The following is a 21551-nucleotide window of genomic DNA, read 5'->3' as shown; positions in this document are numbered from 1 at the left end:
ATGTGACTGAACCCATTGAAGACCTCTGATTCTGGTGTGTAGATGCAGAGATCTACTGTCTTGTGACCACTAGAGACAAGCCTCACACATAAGTTCCTTTGCTTGCTAAGCCTATCAGTCTGAAGCAGTCTGCTTCATGCTTTGGTTTGTTCCCTCCCTCCTTGTACAGGGCCAGTTTCAGATTTCACCAGGAAGTTCCTGAGGCTGCAAAACCTATTCTCTTTTAGATGGCATCATTGTGCCAAAGACCATCACCCAAGCAGCAATAGTAGAGGGGAAGCTCAGGTTAATGCATACTCAAGGATTTATTTCCAGCACCCAATAAGCCTTGGGACTGCTTTGAATTTTAGAGATAAAAAAGATGCTCTGAAAATTACCAATTTTGTACTCTCTGTTCACCTCAGTAAGTAGGAAGTCTGAGCAAGATATTTAATTTAGAGGAGAAAATGTGGCATTACACATACTACTCTGACCAGGAAATATGAAAGGAGGCACTTTCCACAAGAAGATGCCAAACTGAAGCTAACACTACTATTCATTAAGTCTTCTGCTCCAAAATCTCCTATATACAATGTGTCAATTACATACATAATGTCTATGTGCAACTACTTAATGTATACACATATACATAAATATAATTTGCAGTTATTTAAAGGAATATATTTAATTTGGTGCAGACAAAACTCAGTCAAAGTCAGCACAGCAGGCATTCTACATAACAGTAAGAATATTTTATGTTGCCAGTAAAAAAACAATGGTTCCAAACCCTTGCTTTTTATCGCTCAGAATACCTGGGCTTCTTATGTACTCCAAAAATGGTGTTACAAAACATATGTTAAATAGATATCATTGTAAACTTTAAATAAATAAAACAGAAAACTAGTATCAGCTTAAATGATAATAAGTTGATCTTTATGGCTTCCTATATTTTCTGAAAAAAAGATATTTGTTCCCTGAACAAAAAATAATTTTCTCCTTACTATAAATGTTTAGAAAATAATGTAGATTTAGTTTAACTAACTAAACAATAATATGACTTCAAGAAAGGCTTAATCCAGCACTCAAACAATATGGACCAAGGCTTGATTTATCTCTGTTTCCCAGCTCTTTCTTCAGGGTGGGGTCCCATCTTAACCAGCTCCTCCAACACCTTTGCACATAATTTTTGTAATCTTAAAAAGACTGTAGCAATCCTGAGGAATGTGTCCTCATTTTTGTCTATGGAGAAATGATTTGTGGGAGCATTTCTTAAGAAAGTCATATGATTAACTCTACCTGGGCTTGTTTGGATCCTGAACCAATCACCATAGCCAGAATTATGAAAAGCAATGATTAGCTAAGCCTATGTCACATGCTTCACTCCCAGAGCCAGATAAAATTAGTTCCCTAGCGTTACACTGATCCACAAATGCAAGGCAAGTATTGCAAACAGGTTGAAAAAGGGAGCCCTGCATGAAAAGTCCATGGGTCCTTGAATCACTGCTTCAGACAGAAGTATCTGCCATGTTGTGGGCTTTATATGAGTGAGAAATTCAACTGAGATATAGTCATTGTATATTTTGTAGGATTTTATTACTGCAGCTAGTGTTGTCTTACCAGATACAAGATGACCAGTGAATCAAAGGCTCTGAGAAGGTAAGAAAGAATGGGGTTTATAATTGTCCAAGTTGTGGAATCTTTATTTCTTTTTCTTTCTTTATGTCCCCAGTATTCAGCAGAACACATGGTAAAATATTTTTGTTGGATGAAATACTGATGGGCAGATTCTGGAAGGAAAATTAAGACCTGCTCTCAAGTCCTCCAAAAAATTCTACAAGTAAAATATGCAGGGAAACACATCTTGTTGGTGATGATGTAGTCATCTCAGATAACACAACCTCAGAAAACCTAATGCCCAGGACTGTGCAGCTTCCTGTCTGCGGTGCACGCACCACACCTGTGTATAAGCTGCAACACCGTGAGGACCATGCTTGTCCTCCTCAGCACTGGTGTCTCCATGGCACTGACACACAGCGTGTTTTAAATAGTAAATATTTGTCCAATAGTTTAAAAAAGGAAGGGACACACAAACAAATGAGCAAACAACATTCCACTATACAACTAAAAACCCTCTGTCTTTGTAAGTCTGGTGTCTACTACACCCACCTTTTGAGCCCTGTGGAGCCCTGTAGTTCTTTAAGCTTCACCTCCTCCCCAGTTTCTCCTCATCAATTAACCATGTCCTGAGACCATTTCCTCCTATTCAGCATTAAACTCCTATTTCCTTATCATACTTTCTTTTTCCTAGCACCCTTGCTTAGTGTGCACCCTAGATTTATTTTATATTTGCCCAACAAAACCCCAACTCTGACTCAGAGCTACAATTTGCTTTCTCCAATTTCAGTAAACTTCTGCGGGAAAAGCTACACAAATGGGCTGATGCACTACTACATAATCAAGATCTCCAACCTCTGCTGTTACCACAGCACTGCACATTAATACATCCATTTTAAATTACACCTCAAAGCTCCTACTAAGCCTCTTTCACTCTCAGAATGTGGCCTTAGTCTCAGCCTCAAGAAAATATCACTACCACTAAATATGACTTCCTTCAACTTTCTTCCCACTCATGTACATCCATCCACTTATCCACTTTCTCCGCTATTCCTACTATCTTCTTTTGTATTTTTCTGTGCTCTTCCTGCAAAAACATCGCATGTGCTTTTAAAACCATAGGCTCCCCTGTTTTGGTGCCTTGCTTCAGCAACCATCTTTTCTCTCCTTCTTGTGTCCAATCTCTCTCTCTGGGTTCTCTTCCCTCTGCCTCTTAAGCTTCTTAAGTCCATCCTAAAAACAGTGCTTTCTTGACCTCATGTCCTTGAACTACCATCCATTCAATTTCCCTTCTCATCCAGACTTCAAGAGAGTAATCTTCATCAGTCCCCTTCATGAGGAGGACATACAATGCAAGCACTATTGAAATTGTTCTGGCGAATGTTAATGGTCCCCACCATTGCCAAATATAGTAGAAATATACTGGCCTTTAACTTACAGGCTTCATCTTACACAGCAGTTATCCACTCTGTCCTTGTTGACACTCTACCTCTTTGATTTCCCAAACACCAAATATTCCTTGCGCTCTTTCTACTTTCTTGTTTATTCTCATCAATTTGTGGGGCATCTCTCCCACTTGTCACATAAACAACAATGTTCCCCGTGGTCTGTCTTCAGTCTCTCCCTTCGTCATATCCCTATAGTCTCATCCACTCTGTGGGTTTAAGATCCAGTATCTCCAGCATAGACTTTTCCTCCTGAGCTTCAGACTGGAAGAACAACCTACCCGCTGTATTCCTGGATGTCCTACTGTCAATTCAAACTCAGTATACAAGAAAGAATCCAGGATGCTGTGGTGGGCCAGTGGCTAGGAATCTGCCTGCCAGTGCAGGGGACATGGTTTCAATCCCCAGTCTGGAAACATTTCACATGCCACGGAGCAACTGAACCCATGCACCACACTCCTGAGCCCCCATGCCCAAATATCGAGCCCCTTCCCCACCACCACTGAAGCTCACTCATCTCGAGCCTGTGCTCTGCAATAAGAGAAGCTACTGAGACTGGAAAGCTTGTGCACCACAAGGAAGAGTAGCCCCCACCTGCTGCAACTAGAGAGAGTCTGAGCACAGCAAGAAAGACCCAGCACAGACACAAAATAAGTAAGTTAATTAAAAAATAAAAGAATTCACAATTTCCACCTCTTGTCCAAACACACAGTTTACCTATGACTCCAGTCTGATCTTTCCCATCCCTAAATCCACCCCTACTTCTGACTTCATCATCTTATCATTTTCAAAATGACAAGGTTAGATTCATTCTCGATTTTTGATTCCTGCACACCTTCCATTTCAATCAACAGTCTTATTATTTTATAAGCTTCAAAGCATGCTCTTCTGCCATAATTTGTTGCAGTGGGACTGTGCCAAAAATCTGACTGATCTTCCTTACTCCAGCCTCTTTTCCTATCTCAATCCACCCACAATAGAGCTAACTAAAATATAACTATGGTCATACTACCCCTTCACTTTAAATCTTTCAGTGATCACTCCTCACCTAAAGAATAAAATTCCAGTTCCTTACCCTGGTATAGAAGGCACTGCTTGACTTGACCCAGGCTCATCTCTCCTCTCTCACCAGCTTTCCCTCTAGTTCCATCAATACTAGACAGACATCAGTTCCCTACGTTCATGCTGAACACTCTGCTTGGGGTACTCTTCTTCCTTCATCACTTGACTAACACCAAATTTCCTGTGGGCCTTAAAATTAAGGTCAGACATGATCTCCTCTAGGAAATCTCCTTCACTGTCAAACATTTCATATATTGGAGTAACAGCCAGAAGAGCTTACAGGATTGATTTTCACAGGAGGTAATAATTTTCCTCCAGTGAAGACAAGACGATATGGGCGCTAGTCAAGCACAGGGTAAAAGGATGGGTTACATGACTTTTATCTCGAGGACTTCTTGTTAATGAGAGATTAGTTCAAACTCTGCTAACTCAAAAGTCTTTAGGTTAAAAAAAGGAATCAGTCTTAACTCGTTAAGAGAAAAAGTATTACTTCTTATATTTTATCTATCATTGCATGCTTCTCATATATAAAATGAACCCAAAGTAACACACTGATAAGATTCTTTAACATTAATATTTAACATTTTAAATATTAGCATACTTGACAATTAATATGTTCTATTTCTTAGGTCTAGAAGAGGATAAAGGGTAAAATGAAATTGGATCAGAGCACTTAAAATTAATTGACCTTCACTTCCAATAAGACTAAAATAAGTATATGAAGAATTCATGACTGGTTTGTATAAATGTATAGTTTATAAGAAAATGATATTTTAAGATTTACTAATTTTAAAATGCTAACAGAATAAAAATAACAACAATTAGAGGATTAGTCCATGAATAGGACCCCAACAAAGAAAATTATATAACAAAACACACCAGAATATCATTAGGGATGAAGGCTATTCTAGTTAGACAAACACAATTTTATATAAGTATAAAATGATGAAACTTTTCTATCCTAAGGACACCATTTCATTAATATTCAGATCAAATCTCCTTACTTCAGTGTACTAAGAGAATTTAAAAACATTGAACAGATGGCTATCATTCCTTATTAGAAGTAGCTGTTTACACAGAAAATATTTGTGATTCATTGAGTTTGACAGAAAATCAAATATGGTGAGTTGAAACATAATTGTGTGTGAAACTAAAAATCATAATATGCATTATAAGTATAACATGTATATTATAATATGCATTATAATGTACATTTCAAAAGGTTCTAAAAAGAAAGGAGAATCAGACCACGTGCTCCACCATCTCCCAGAGTTTGCTCAAATTCATGTGCACTGAATCAGTGATGCTACCTAACCATCTCTTCCTCTGCTTACTCCTCCTCTTTCCTTCAATCTTTCCCAACATCAGAGCCTTTTCCAATGAGTCAGCTCTTCGCATCAGGTGGCCAAAGCATTGGAGCTTCAGCTTTTACTTCAATCCCTCCAATGAATACTCAGGGCTGATTTCCTTTTGGAATGACAGTATCATCACTATTATTAAATTTTTTGCATCATCATTATTATATGGACACCAGCTTTGGAAAAAAATAACATTTATACTTTTAAACTAGGTTTTAATTTAGTGTTGGGCATTCTATTGATCCAACTGAAAAAGAAAAATTAAACTGTCAAGACTAATCCCTTGAAGGCTGATCCATTTTTTCAAGCAATCCTGATCAATACGAGGCTCAGACATTGGCTCCTTGATCATAGGTGGTGATGGGACAGGAGGGACTGGCCCTCCCACAACCATATATATTGGGAAGGTTGGGAAGGCAAAATAAAGCCAGGAGCCAAAATTCTGCCATGTCACCCAGGTTTCTTATTATTTGTATCCATGTATACATGACTTCATCACAACAAACTGGAAAATTTTAAAGAGATGGGAATATCAGACCATATGACCTGCCTCTTGAGAAACCTGTATGCAGGTCAAGAAGCAACAGTTAGAACTGGACATAGAACAACAGACTGGTTCCAAATCAGGAAAGGAGTATGTCAAGGCTGCATATTGTTACCCTGCTTATTTAACTTCTATGCAGAGTACATCATGAGAAATGCTGGGCTGGATGAAGCACGAGCTGGAATCAAGGTTGCCGGAGAAATATCAATAACCTCAGATATGCAGATGACACCACCCTTATGGCAGAAAGTGAAGAAGAACTAAAGAGCCTCTTGATGAAAGTGAAAGAGGAGAGTGAAAAAGTTGGCTTAAAGCTCAACATTCAGAAAACTAAGATCATGGCATCTGATCCCATCACTTCATGGCAAATAGATGGGAAATAATGGAAACAGTGATAGACTTTATTTTGGGGGGGGCTCCAAAATCACTGCAGATGGTGACTGCAGCCATGACATTAAAAGATGCTTGCTTCTTAGAAGAAAAGTTATGACCAACCTAGACAACATATTAAAAAGCAGAGGCATAACTTTGCCAGCAAAGGTCCATCTAGTCAAACCTATGGTTTTTCCAGTAGTCATGTATGGATGTGAGAATTGGACTATAAAGAAAGCTGAGCACCAAAGAATTGATGCTTTTGAACTGTGGTGTTGGAGAAGACTCTTGAGAGTCCCTTAGACTGCAAGGAGATCCAACCAGTCCACCCTAAAGGAAATCAGTCCTGAATATTCACTGGAAGAATAGATGCTGAAGCTTCACCTCCAATACTTTGGCCACCTGATGCTAAGAACTGACTCATTGGAAAAGACCGTAATGCTGGGAAAGAGTAAAGGCAGGAGAAGAAGGGACAACAGAGGATGAGATGGTTGGATGGCATCACCAACTCAACGGACATGAGTTTGAGTATGCTCCGGGAGTTGGTGATGGACAGGGAAGCGTGGCGTGCTGCAGTCCCTGGGGTCTCAAAGAGTCAGATATGACTGAGTGACTGAACTGATACATGACTTCTGCCTTCTATTCTGAAATTGGTTTTCATTCACAGCTTTCCTCTTTCATTCACAAGTCCTCTAACTCGTTGAGACTGGCTCCTTGTATTTGCAAACTTATTATTTTTCTACCCATTCCACTTACAGATTAATTAAATAACAGTGTTAAAAATTTATTAACAGGTTAGCAATTCCAGGTATAAGAAGCTTGGAAGTAGCCACTTAACAAGCAAAAAGCTGAACAGACTGAAAACTCAATAACTTTTCTAAGACCTGTAACACAGGCGAGGTCAAACCATTACAGAGGCATACAGGTGAGTACAAAGAGTCACAGCTAATTACAGCAAAAACTTATAAAAAACACACACACACACATACAAAACTACCTTGGAAACCAGGCAGTGCTGGCATAGGAAAACCTGAACTGCAGGCTCAGTGTGTAGAAGTGCTCTGCTGTGCTGTGCTAAGTCGCTTCAGTTGTGTCTGATTCTTTGTGACACTATGTACCATAGCCCACCAGGCTCCTCTGTCCATGGGATTTTCCAGGCAAGAATACTCAGTGTGTGCAAGACTGAAAGTTAAAAACTCCAGACACCTAGCCATGGCAGGGGTGGGAGGGAGGCTCATTTTTAAAACACTCCAGAACACTCTATTCTTCTTAATAAGGACTGCCCTCAGGAGAAGATGCTTCACCACACCTAACGTGCTAAGTTTCAATCAGAATCTAAGTGATCTGGAGGAAAAGAAATGCCCAACTCCAAGCCTCTCAAGCTATCCTCTCCCACCTTAGGGAACTGTGGGATAACTAAGAAGTACATGGAGGTTCAATCCAGAGGCGTAGGCTCACTGAAAACTGAGACTTAATTACAGAACTATAAAATGCCTCCTTTCCTCCACATCGTACTGCCATACTAGCAAAGGCCTATGTATACCTGGTATATCATGTCCAGCTATTAAGAAAAAAAAATTACAGGGCATACTCAAAGACAAAAACAGATTTTGATGTTCATGTTAGTAGTTCATAAGGAAAATTCTTCATTTTGTTTGTAATATTTTTTCACAATATAAATATTTGTTTTACACCTTTGTTGAGCACCTACTATGTGTCTGGTTACGTTATATAATATAAATATAATTGTGAAAACACAACTAATGTACATTTTCATGTATTGCAAAGGGATCAGGAAGGAAGAAGTATAGTAAGCTAAAATATAAAGCTACTAGTGAGCACATTTAAAATCTGGTGTTCCTTTAGGGCCATGGCCCATAAGAGAGCTAAGAAAATGAAGTTAAGCCTGGAGATACTACATATTAGGAAATGAACTTGCATCTCTACAGTAAATCAGGATCCTCCAAAGAGTCTACAGTTGTCCTAAAAGAATAGTGTCTCCTGGACTCCAAACTTGGCAAACCCAAATGTATTCTAGAGGAAAAGAAACCTAATTTAAATCCTCAGAATTCCCATAGATCATATTATTAAAATATGAGTTCAGAGTTAATATTCACCAAATACAAAAGGAAATGCTACCATGCATGAGTTGAGAGAAACAGCAAATAGAATATTTAGACCACACAAGGACTTCAGATTTTGGAATTACCAAACATACAGTATTTAAAATTGGCTGTCTCAACACATGCCAGCATTCCTCTACATTCTTAAACATATGAATTACACTAATTTTTAATACCTTGTTGACCAATTATGTCAACAGTGCCAATTCTGGCTTTGTTCTTTAATTAATTTTTCTTCTCATCATAGGTCATATATTCTTGCATCTTTGCATGCCTGTGATTTTTTTTTTACTGAAATCCAGACATGATGAATTTTCATCTTATTAAGTGCTAGATACATTTGTATTTTTATTAAGTACTTTTGGGTTTTGTTCTGAGATGTATTTAAGTTACCTGGAAATCATTTGATCCTATTGAGCCTAGTTTTTCAGCTTTGTTAGGTAGAATCAAAGAAGCCTTTATTCTAGGGCTAACTTTGTCCACTATCACCCCTCCACTCTACCTGATGCACCATAAATTCCAAGACTGCCTCTCTGACTTGTGGGGACACAAACTATTCTAGGCCCTGTATGACAGCCAAGGATTTTACCCCTGATCCTTTTGAGTGCTTCCTTCCCTACCCTGAGTGGTTTCCTCACAGGTATGTGCTCATTATGACTCAATTGAAGACTTAAGAGAGATCTGCAAATCTCTGAAGTTATTTCTCTGTGCTCCTCTCTTATTGCTGTCTTTTCCTCTTGAGAGATTTTCTGATTTTCAAGGACCGTATGGAATACTGTGGCTTATAATCTGAGGCAATCACAGGGTGAGACAGAAATTGAAATTCTGGCTACCAACTACTAGAACACAAGGGACCAACTACCAGAAAAAGGAAAACTCAGAAAGTAAGCCCCTAATTCTAGCACAATTTCCTGTAGTGTATTTGCTGACACCTAAACTATGGTGGGCTGCCGTCTATGGGGTCGCAGAGAGTTGGACACGACTGAAGCGACTCAGCAGCAGCAGCAGCAGCAAACTATGTAGACGAGAGGTATCAACTACAAATGGGTACTTGCCATGGGCACTTGCCATCTCCCTCTACAAGGATTAAATCATGTGTGCTGCAGCTTCGGATTTTCAACACCCCTTGAAAGGAGTTTAGAGTTGAGAACAGAGATGAGGCATTCTGTGCTCAGAGAAAAACTGGCAAGACAGGCCTTCAGATAGTTAGATATTTTCAGGAGTTGATTTTATGAGCCCAATACTTGTATCTCCTCATCTACAAAAGCGCTAAAATCCTTCATGGTGACAACTGTTCCTCATGACCAGAAAAAGTTTCACAAGACTAGTAGACAACTTCAGGAGAAATAAACGCTCCATTGCATGTGTTCCTCTTCACCAAAGTCACACATCCACTGTCCTCCCCCCACACCTCACTGGGACAGTTTCTCAGCACTGTCTGAGGTGCTGCCTTCCGGACTGCAGTCCTCATTTTGCCACAAATAAAACTTAGCTCTCAACTTACACGTTGTGTGTTTTTTGAAGTTGACAGAGGTAAGACCAAGTGAAAAATAAGTGATACAAGAAAATCCCTAAATATAGGTTCTAGTAGCCTCATAATGCTGATGAAACAAAAGCTGGAATTCAGGATACACCAAATCAGAATACACCAGGAACTCTGAGTGCAGTCCAGGACATCAGATGTGGTACATAAAGGGCTATACCACAAGACGACAAACCAGAAACAGACCAGTCCAAAGTCTAAAACTCATTTTCTGTCTGCATTCAAGAAGAAAAATTAAATCTTCCCTAGGAGGATTGTATCTTCATGAACCTATATAATTCTTCACATATTACCTTTGACTTTCAATTGTTAAAGAAAATAGGTACACAGGAAAATAAGATGAGGAAAATTACTTAAAACCCAATAGGAAAAGACAGATAATATAAAGTGGCTAATGATGCACACAGATATCAAAATAACTATAATTAATATGCTCAAGAAAACAGATTAAAAAATTATGAATTTTATCAAACTGGCATCTATTTTTGAAATCAATTAAAAAGTCAAAAACTAAAATTAATGACTAAAATTAAAAACCAATATATCAATTAAACAGCAGGCACATATGTACGCATTGTATAATCCCATTTATATAAATTTCTAGAAAATGCGAACTAGGCAGAAGAGTAGTTGCTTGAGGTTTGAAGGGATCAGAAAAAGTAATTACAAAAGCTCATGAGGAAGCATTTATCTTGACTGCAGTGACAGTTTCACAGATGTATCCAGATGTCAAAACTTCCCAACCTGTGCACTTACACAGATGTACTCTATCCTATGCTAGTTATACCTTGATAATATTGTTTCAAAATAAAACAACAAGGGACTTCCTTGAAGGTTCATTGGTTTAGAATCCATGCTTCCACTGCAGGGGGCACAAGTTCGATTCCAAGTCGGGGAACTAAGATCCCACATGCCATGCGGTGCAGCCAAAATAAATCAATTAATTAAATAAAACAACAATTACACTATCATTTAGGTTTAACACATATGTGGAACTTATGACAAAAAAAATGTCTAAAGGCAGAGGGGATAAATGGAGTTAAAAGCTATAAAGGTCTTGTAAAGGGTTGACAATATTAATCAAAGGTAGACTCTGACAAGACAATTATGTATTTACACTGTAGGGTGATCACTAAAAGAATAAAATATGTATAATAAACAAAGAAATAGAATGAGAAGAAATAAAATACAAAAATTGTTTTATTTATTTAAAGGAAAGCAAAGAGGAAGAAAAAAAACAAAAATACTAGACAAAAAGCTAGTTTGTAGCAAAATGATAGATTTAAACATGCATATATTGATAATTACACAAGGGCAAATGCACTAAAATTGTAATTAAAAGACAACTGTCCTAAGGATTTAAAAAGTAAAGGAAAAATAAAACTTGAGAGTGTTTATCTTCTACAGACCTTCAAAAAATTTCTAAAGGTTGTACTTCAAGGAAAATGAACCGGACTCTGGGAATGACTTCATTTCCAGAGAAAGAAATATCTGAGACAAGAAAGAATGGTGAGAAAAGAAACTGACCAGCACATATCAAATCTAAACAATGTTTGTATAAAATAATAAAAATATTAATGTGGAATTAAAAAAAAAAGAACCAGAATACTCAACAACAATCCCATATAAGAAACTGTTGACTTTAGTTAAAACATTCTAATAATTTTTATCATTTGGGACGTGCTTAAAACATTGATTAGCTGTAGAGTTGCTAGGTTTTAAAATTTTACTTGAAATAGTGATATTTCAAGGGTAGACACTAAAAGAGTAGGTATTGAAAGTATAATTTATAAACCAAAGGAGGAGTAGAGGAGGGGTAGAAAAGTGAAAGAAACAGAGAAATGGACAAAATTTGTTTATCCTTCCTTCCCAAATAAAGGACAAAAAGAAGGAAAAGTTACGTAATAGGAAAAACACAAAAAAGTGGGAGAATCAGATCACAATATAAAAGTAATATATTGACCATATATAGTATAACAATTGTTAGAAGATAGAAAACTGACAGAAAAACAAAATCAAAGATGAATGCTTGCAAGAGAGACAGGAGAATATAGGAAGGTTGAAAGCAATAGGTGTAAAATTGTGTATCAGACAAAACTAACCAAAAGAAAGCTAGAATGGGTATGAATTCTAGACGAATAGATTTTAAGTGAAAAAATAATATTAGGACTAAAGAGGGTAATTACATAGTGACAAACATCAAATTCTCCAGGTAAATACAATAATCTTCAGGCCGGCACAGTACATCATGTAAGATAAATTCAAACTATATAAAACAAAATCTGATAGAACTAGACAGAGAAATTAAGAAACCTACTACACAGTGTGAGATTTGAACATCCCTCTGTTATTTATTGATAGGTCATGTAGACAACAAACTTTAACAAACAAACAGAATATCTGAATAATAAAATTAAAACTTGACTATTAATAGACATACTGAACTCTGCATATAGCAATTAGAGAATGCATACTCTTCTAACATACACTGAAAACTTTACAAATTGATCATGTATTATGTTACAAAAGAAATCTTAGCAAAATTCAAAGATTTGATATCACACAGACCACAGTTCCAAACATAATATAATTAATTAGCAATCAATAAAGTTAATGATTTTTATATCTCACCGTCCAGAAAATTTTAAAACATATTTCAAAATAATTCACTCATAAAACAAAAATTCTAACCAAAGTGGAGAAATATTTAGAATTGAACAATTTTTTTCAACAGAATTTACTTGTACATTTTCCATTTTCTATAATATTTGAAGACATAGGATAGCTTTGAATAAGCTTTCTACAATACTGTGTTTTAAGCTTATCCAGTAAACTAAAATGCAGTACAACTTTTACACAACTTAGGAGATTAAAAAAAAAAAAATCTCCACAAGAGAAAGCAACTCAGCAGCCCTGGTTTAAAACATTTTCCCAGAAAAAAACAGATAAACAATTGCCTCAAAAGGCAGTTTTCAAATATTTAAATTACACTAGGACTCCTTTCCAAACAATTCCATATCAAATATGTAGAATACCAAAAAAAGCATTACAAAATGGGAAATTTAGTCACCAATTGCTTACATTACAAAAGAAGGCCTGAACCCACCTAGACAGCATATTAAAAAGCAGAGACATTACTTGCCAACAAAGGTCCATCTAATCAAGGCTATGGTTTTTCCAGTTATCATGTATGGATGTGAGAGTTGGGCTATAAAGAAAGCTGAGCCAAAAAATTGATGCTTTTGAACTGTGGTGTTGAGAAGACCCTTGAGAGTCCCTTGGACTGCAAAGAGGTCCACTGTAAATGAGATCAGTCCTGAGTGTTCATTGGAAGGACTGATATTGAAGCTCAAGCTCCAATACTTTGGCCACCTGATGTGAAGAACTGACTCATTGAAAAGACCCTAATGCTGGGAAAGATTGAAGGCAAGAGGAGAAGGGGATGACAGAAGATGAGATGGTTGGATGGCATCACCGACTCAATGGACTTGAGTTTGGGTAAACTCCAGGAGTTGGTGATGGACAGGGAGGCCTGACGTGCTGCGATTCACGGGATTGCAAAGAGTCGGACACAACTAAGCAACTCAACTGAACTAAACTGAGGCCTAAACATCTATAAACTAAATATTCAACTTAAAGAAAAGAGAATATACCTGGAAGGTGATATTAAAGACAAGAATAAATAATAATTAAATTGAAGGTAAAAATAAAATACAAAGAATCTACAAAGCCAAAAATGTTGACATTTTAAAAAACAGACAACTCTCTTACCAGATTAATGAATAAAAAAAGGGAGATGGCTGAAAAAAGTACTAGAAATGAAAAAGGTACATAGTCACAAACACCAAAAAAATGGGATACAAAATGAACAAACTTTTTGAAAAATATTTAATGTGCCAAAACTGATTAAGGAAGCATAAAACTTGAATTATTCTAAACCATGAAAAAAATTCTTCAGTAGTTCAAATATCTTTCTGTAAAGAGAATGTCATATCCAGACAGTTTGATAAGGCTCTCTTTTAAACATTCAAGTAACAATTAATTTCAATCTTTCAAAAACTCTTTCCTCTAGGACTTTATAGTTCATTAAAATATCTATTTAAAAGAGTAAATATTGACTAAGATGGCTAATGTTAATTTTTTTTTTTTTTGGTGTTTTAACTGCACAGGCCCATTTATACATCAATATTTTTCTTTTTTCTTTTTTTTTTAAATTTTATTTTTATACTTTACAAAATTGTACTAGTTTTGCCAAATATCAAAACGAATCCACCACAGGTATACATGAGCTCCTGAACCCTCCTCCCTCCTCCCTCCCCATTCCATCCCTCTGGGTCGTCCCAGTGCACTAGCCCCAAGCATCCAGTATCGTGCATCGAACCTGGACTGGCAACTCATTTCATACATGATATTTTACATGTTTCAATGCCATTCTCCCAAATCTTCCCACCCTCTCCCTCTCCAACAGAGTCCATAAGACTGTTCTATACATCAGTGTCCCTTTTGCTGTCTCGTACACAGGGTTATTGTTACCATCTTTCTAAATTCCATATATATGCGTTAGTATACTGTATTGGTGTTTTTCTTTCTGGCTTACTTCACTCTGTATAATAGGCTCCAGTTTCATCCACCTCATTAGAACTGATTCAAATGTATTCTTTTTAATGGCTGAGTAATACTCCATTGTGTATATGTACCACTGCTTTCTTATCCATTCATCTGCTGATGGACATCTAGGTTGCTTCCATGTCCTGGCTATTATAAACAGTGCTGCGATGAACATTGGGGTACACGTGTCTCTTTCCCTTCTGGTTTCCTCCGTGTGTATGCCCAGCAGTGGGATTGCTGGATCATAAGGCAGTTCTATTTCCAGTTTTTTAAGGAATCTCCACACTGTTCTCCATAGTGGCTGTACTAGTTTGCATTCCCACCAACAGTGTAAGAGGGTTCCCTTTTCTCCACACCCTCTCCAGCATTTATTGCTTGTAGACTTTTGGATCACAGCCATTCTGACTGGTGTGAAATGGTATCTCATAGTGGTTTTGATTTGCATTTCTCTGATAATGAGTGATGTTGAGCATCTTTTCATGTGTTTGTTAGCCATCTGTATGTCTTCTTTGGAGAAATGTCTATTTAGTTCTTTGGCCCATTTTTTGATTGGGTCATTTATTTTTCTGGAGTTGAGCTGTAGGAGTTGCTTGTATATTCTCGAGATTAGTTGTTTGTCAGTTGCTTCATTTGCTATTATCTTCTCCCATTCTGAAGGCTGTCTTTTCACCTTGCTAATAGTTTCCTTTGATGTGCAGAAGCTTTTAAGGTTAATTAGGTCCCATTTGTTTATTTTTGCTTTTATTTCCAATATTCTGGGAGGTGGGTGATAGAAGATCCTGCTGTGATGTATGTCAAAGAGTGTTTTGCCTATGTTCTCCTCTAGGAGTTTTATAGTTTCTGGTCTTACCTTGAGATCTTTAATCCATTTTGAGTTTATTTTTGTGTATGGTGTTAGAAAGTGTTCTAGTTTCATTCTTTTACAAGTGGTTGACCAGATTTCCCAGCACCACTTGTTAAAGAGATTGTCTTTAATCCATCGTATATTCTTGCCTCCTTTGTCAAAGATAAGGTGTCCATATGTGCCTGGATTAATCTCTGGGATTTCTATTTTGTTCCATTGATCTATATTTGTCTTTGTGCCAGTACCATACTGTCTTGATAACTGTGGCTTTGTAGTAGAGCCTGAAGTCAGGTAGGTTGATTTCTCCAGTTCCATTCTTCTTTCTCAAGATCGCTTTGGCTATTCGAGGTTTTTTGTATTTCCATACAAATTGTGAAATTATTTGTTCTAGCTCTGTGAAGAATACTGTAGGTAGCTTGATAGGGATTGCATTGAATCTATAGATTGCTTTGGGTAGTATACTCATTTTCACTATATTGATTCTTCCAACCCTTGAACATGGTATATTTCTCCATCTATTCGTGTCCTCTTTGATTTCTTTCACCAGTGTTTTATAGTTTTCTATATGTAGGTCTTTAGTTTCTTTAGGTAGATATATTCCTAAGTATTTTATTCTTTCTGTTGCAATGGTGAATGGAATTGTTTCCTTAATTTCTCTGTTTTCTCATTATTAGTGTATAGGAATGCAAGGGATTTCTGGGTGTTGATTTTATATCCTGCAACTTTACTGTAGTCATTGATTAGTTCTAGTAATTTTCTGGTGGAGTCTTTAGGGTTTTCTATGTAGAGGATCATGTCATCTGCAAATAGTGAGAGCTTTACTTCTTCTTTTCCAATTTGGATTCCTTTTATTTCTTTTTCTGCTCTGATTGCTGTGGCAAAGACTTCCAAAACTATGTTGAATAGTAATGGTGAAAGTGGGCACCCTTGTCTTGTTCCTGACTTTAGGGGAAATGCTTTCAATTTTTCACCATTGAGGATAATGTTTGCTGTGGGTTTGTCATATATAGCTTTCATTATGTTGAGGTATGTTCCTTCTATTCCTGCTTTCTGGAGAGTTTTGATCATAAATGGATGTTGAATTTTGTCAAAGGCTTTCTCTGCATCTATTGAGATAATCATATGGTTTTTATTTTTCAATTTGTTAATGTGGTGTATTACATTGATTGATTTGCGGATATTGAAGAATCCTTGCATCCCTGGGATAAAGCCCACTTGGTCATGGTGTATGATCTTTTTAATGTGTTGTTGGATTCTGATTGCTAGAATTTTGTTAAGGATTTTTGCATCTATGTTCATCAGTGATATTGGCCTGTAGTTTTCTTTTTTTGTGGCATCTTTGTCAGGTTTTGGTATTAGGGTGATGGTGGCCTCATAGAATGAGTTTGGAAGTTTACCTTCCTCTGCAATTTTCTGGAAGAGTTTGAGCAGGATAGGTGTTAGCTCTTCTCTAAATTTTTGGTAGAATTCAGCTGTGAAGCCGTCTGGACCTGGGCTTTTGTTTGCTGGAAGATTTTTGATTACAGTTTCAATTTCCATGCTTGTGATGGGTCTGTTAAGATTTTCTATTTCTTCCTGGTCCAGTTTTGGAAAGTTGTACTTTTCTAAGAATTTGTCCATTTCTTCCTCGTTGTCCATTTTATCGGCATATAATTGTTGATAGTAGTCTCTTATGATCCTTTGTATTTCTGTGTTGTCTGTTGTGATCTCTCCATTTTCATTTCTAATTTTATTGATTTGATTTTTCTCCCTTTTTTATTGATGAGTCTGGCTAATGGTTTGTCAATTTTATTTATCCTTTCAAAGAACCAGCTTTTGGCTTTGTTGATTTTTGCTATGGTCTCTTTTGTTTCTTTTGCATTTATTTCTGCTCTAAGTTTTAAGATTTCTTTCCTTCTACTAACCCTGGGGTTCTTCATTTCTTCCTTTTCTAGTTGCTTTAGGTGTAGAGTTAGGTTATTTATTTGACTTTTTTCTTGTTTCTTGAGGTATGCCTGTATTGCTATGAACTTTCCCCTTAGGACTGCTTTTACAGTGTCCCACAGGTTTTGGGTTGTTGTGTTTTCATTTTCATTCGTTTCTATGCAAATTTTGATTTCTTTTTTGATTTCTTCTGTGATTTGTTGGTTATTCAGCAGTGTGTTGTTCAGCCTCCATATGTTGGAATTTTTAATAGTTTTTCTCCTGTAATTGAGATCTAATCTTACTGCATTGTGGTCAGCTAATGTTAATTTAAACTGGAAGTTCAGATGTTGTTATTTTTTCTCAGACATATTCCATAGCTTATGAAAAAAAATTTCTCAGAACTTAAGCACTGCAGTTCCTGAAATCCTATAGGCTACAAGCTTGGTACAAACATCCAGTTGGAAGAGGGTAAAAGAGGGCTGAATCCATAGTTACACAGCACTTTACATAAAATGTAGGAAAAATCAATTATCCATATTTGGGAGGGATATGCCAGGGTGCTTTTTCCTGAGTTTAGGTAGGAGTTTCACGCTGCCCATTTTAAATAGAAACATTTCCTTATAGTATCAAAGATACCTTGACAGGTGTTTGCAATGAATAATTCCAAGACATACAAAACCAAATCTCATTTTTCTCAACGTATATTTAATGAGCACAAAGATCAACAAGGGCTTCCCAGGTGATGCTAGTGGTGGAGAACCCATATGCTAAGGCAGGAGATATAAGAGATGAGAGTTTGATCCCTGGGTCAGGAAGATCCCCTGGAGGAGGGCACAGCAACCCACTGCAGTATTTCTGCCTGGAGAATCCCCATGGACAGAAGACACTGACAGGCTAAAGTCTGTAGGGTTGCAAAAAGTCGGACATGACTGAAGCAACTTAGCACAGCATAGCACACAGGTTAACAGTAGTCCAATTTCAGTATTTTTTTCCACAAATATTATTTATGCAGCTCCTAAAAGTACTGGGGATACATTTGTTTAACACATACCATGTTGTGCAGATTGTGGCAGGTGACTAGTTTGAGCCTAAAGCTGGGATTCAGAGAGGTCTGATGAATTTAAAGGAAAAAATTCTAATAACTTAAATACTTTTATCTTCTTAAAATATTCTAGCTGAGTATAAAAAGAAATAGGCAAGACAACACTGTTTCTAAAGCATATATTACCATGAAGCTCAGCCCATGAATCCAAGTATGAGCCCTGTGAGACATGGAAGCATCATGCTCTTCGGGTACTTAGGAATAAAATAATACACAATTTAGAGATCCAAACAGAAACATTTTTTCCATTCTTGGGTGGAAATTGGTACAAATCTAAAAGAGGAAGGATTTCATGGAGTTCATCTTTATTTTAGCAGTTTGAGAGATTATAATTTTGGGAGCACTAGGAAACCAGACGGAGAAGGCAATGGCACCCCACTCCAGTACTCTTGCCTGGAAAATCCCATGGACAGAGGAGCCTGGTGGGCTGCAGTCCATGGGGTCGCTAAGAGTCGGACACGACTGAGTGACTTCACTTTGACTTTTCACTTTCATGCATTGGAGAAGGAAATGGCAACCCACTCCAGTGTTCTTGCCTGGAGAATCCCAGGGATGGGAAGCCTGGTGGGCTGCCGTCTATGAGGTCGCACAGAGTCGGACACAACTGAAGTGTCGGACTCAGAGTTGGACTGAAGCGACGCAAGAGCAGCAGGAAACCAGAGGATAGGCATGGATCTCAAACTGAGTAGGTTAAAACATGAAGCCATAGCAATGGAAGCACCAGCCTCTACCAGCCCCAACCCCGCCCCACCTCCAGGCAGTGGACATCAACAGAAGGCACTAAAGCAGAATACAGATTCATCAGCCTATATGATATGCCCCTGGGGACTGCAAGAAATAAATGTTTGAGATTTAGAAGAAGGCTGGAGTGGATACATGTATATGCATGGCTGAGTCCCTTCACTGTTCACCTGAAACTACCACAGCATTGTTAATCAGGATTGTTAATAGAAAATAATCGTACTTTATAAATACAAAATGCAAAGTTAAAAAAAAAGAAGCTTAGAATTAGAGGTTTCAAAGAGTCAGTGAAATTGCTTTACGCATATAAATATGACCCTCTGTTGCTGTTCAGTTGCTCAGCTATGTCCGACTCTTTGCGACCCCATGGACTGCAGCACGCCAAGCTTCCCTGTCCTTCACTATTTCCCAGAGTATAAATATGACCCTCTAACCCAATTTAATACCTTTAACTAAAATAAACATTTGTAAATTGACAGCCAAACTCCAAGATGGCTCCTACCAAGTCTCACCTCTTGCTAGTTATCCCTTGTGTAGAATCTTCTCACACTGAACTGTGACTGGCTTGCATGACAGGTGATAAATTGTTGAAGTGACAATAAGTGACTTTCAAGACCAGGTGTGAAAGACACTGAAGTTTCCACCTTGGTCTCTCTCTTGAATTGCTCACTCTAGGGGAATCAGCTGTCATGTCTTGGGGACAATCAAGTGGTAAGAAACTGAGGGCTCCAGCCAATAGCTTGCACCAACTCACCATCCACTTCAGAGAGTCATCTTGGAAGAGAACTTTCAAGACAAGCCTTCACATGCCTGTAGCCCTGGCTGAAATAGTCACACAACCTCATGAGAGATCCCAAGGTGTAACCAGCCAAACTCCTCCCAAATTCCTAACCCAGAGAAAATGTGACATGAAAAGTATTTATTATTGATTTAAGTCTCTGAATTTTTGGATAGTTTGTTACCTAGCAAAAAAAACTCTAAGCTCTGTAATTATCCTGACAGCTAATAGGAGCCACTTGAGAATCAGAAGCATGGAAATAACAAAACCTAATAAGATATATGATTCATGATGAAAGATCTAATATCACAAAATAGAAAATAATGCTTACTTTACCTTAATAAAGTATTTGACATTATGGTGACAGAGCAAAAGAAACTTTGTGGAAATAATCTTCACAGCATGAAAGTCTTGAAATAATTGAGTAATTTTAAAGGGCAACCTTTGTGTAGAAAATGTCACTAATGATATTTTCTTTTGATCGCTACTATAATTCACATGATGCGTCATTTTCTTACCATATTTTATAACGTTTTAGCCAGAGTTTTGATTCATATATTACCAATAAAATAAAAAAGATAGGAGTTATTTTAAAGGATCTATGTGTGTCTATATTTTAAAGGATCTATTCATTATTATTATTATTATTATTTTAGAGGATTAGTTATTTTAAAGGACCTATTCATTCAGTGTCCATGCAAACTGAATGAATAATAATACATTATAATTTAGCTGTTAGGGGTACTTTTTCATCTTTGAGCATGCAAGCAATATTGCTTTCAAGTTTTAATTTAGTAATGTTTACAATTTATCTCTGATATAAAAAGAATAAACAAGGAAAACAAATAAGGAACCACATCATACTCCGGATTGCCAACAAAATGCATTTTACAGAAAAGAGCTAATGTATACAGCCCATTAGAATCCACTGTTCCATTCTTGTTTGAAGTCCTGCTTCCATAGAATCCACTTTTTATTTAGTTCTTATATAATATGTGGACACATATGTAGTGTTATGGACTTCAAGGCTGTGTTATAGGTATTTTATTAAAGAGTTACTTATGTAGCTTTATTATAAGGTTTGATGGAGATAATTTAATATTTAATATTTATATATTAAATATTAATGTATACGCAAATTTGTATATGTAAATTTATTTCCTATCCTGAACATCACAACTGTTTCTATGACTTAATCACTGTAGAATATTACTGACATTTATTTTTCTGTATGTGAAGGCATGAAAATCTGTGGTTAGAATATTGGTATATTTCTCGATACTTTCAATTCAAAGAACTGTTTGTCCTCAAAGCAGTTCCATGACTATACAAAATGAAACTATTTTTGTGGCATATCAACTTGAAATTATGACAGGAAATTTTGTTTTTAATCAAGTATGAAAACCAACAGTTTCAGAGATCCTGGTAGGAAAATCTTTCCAAATATCTCTTTTGAGTTAGTCTCTTGTACAAACTTGAAAATAGTTATTCTTCAGTGTCTAGGGGAAGTAATAACTTATGATGCATTGGTGA

The 21551-nt window shown here is 36.9% G+C and overlaps 1 protein-coding gene across 10 annotated transcripts in view; it reads right to left on the bottom strand.

Annotated features, from left to right (window-relative positions):
* TMEM117 (transmembrane protein 117) overlaps nt 1–21551 on the bottom strand; it is a 625554-nt gene that overhangs the window by 512933 nt on the left and 91070 nt on the right. The window lies entirely within an intron of this gene.

The sequence above is a fragment of the Bubalus kerabau genome, chromosome 1 (assembly GCF_029407905.1).
Source record: "Bubalus kerabau isolate K-KA32 ecotype Philippines breed swamp buffalo chromosome 1, PCC_UOA_SB_1v2, whole genome shotgun sequence".
Taxonomy (NCBI): Eukaryota; Metazoa; Chordata; class Mammalia; order Artiodactyla; family Bovidae; genus Bubalus; species Bubalus kerabau.
Note: the sequence above shows the minus strand (reverse complement) of the source record. Positions and strands in the feature narration are given on the sequence as shown.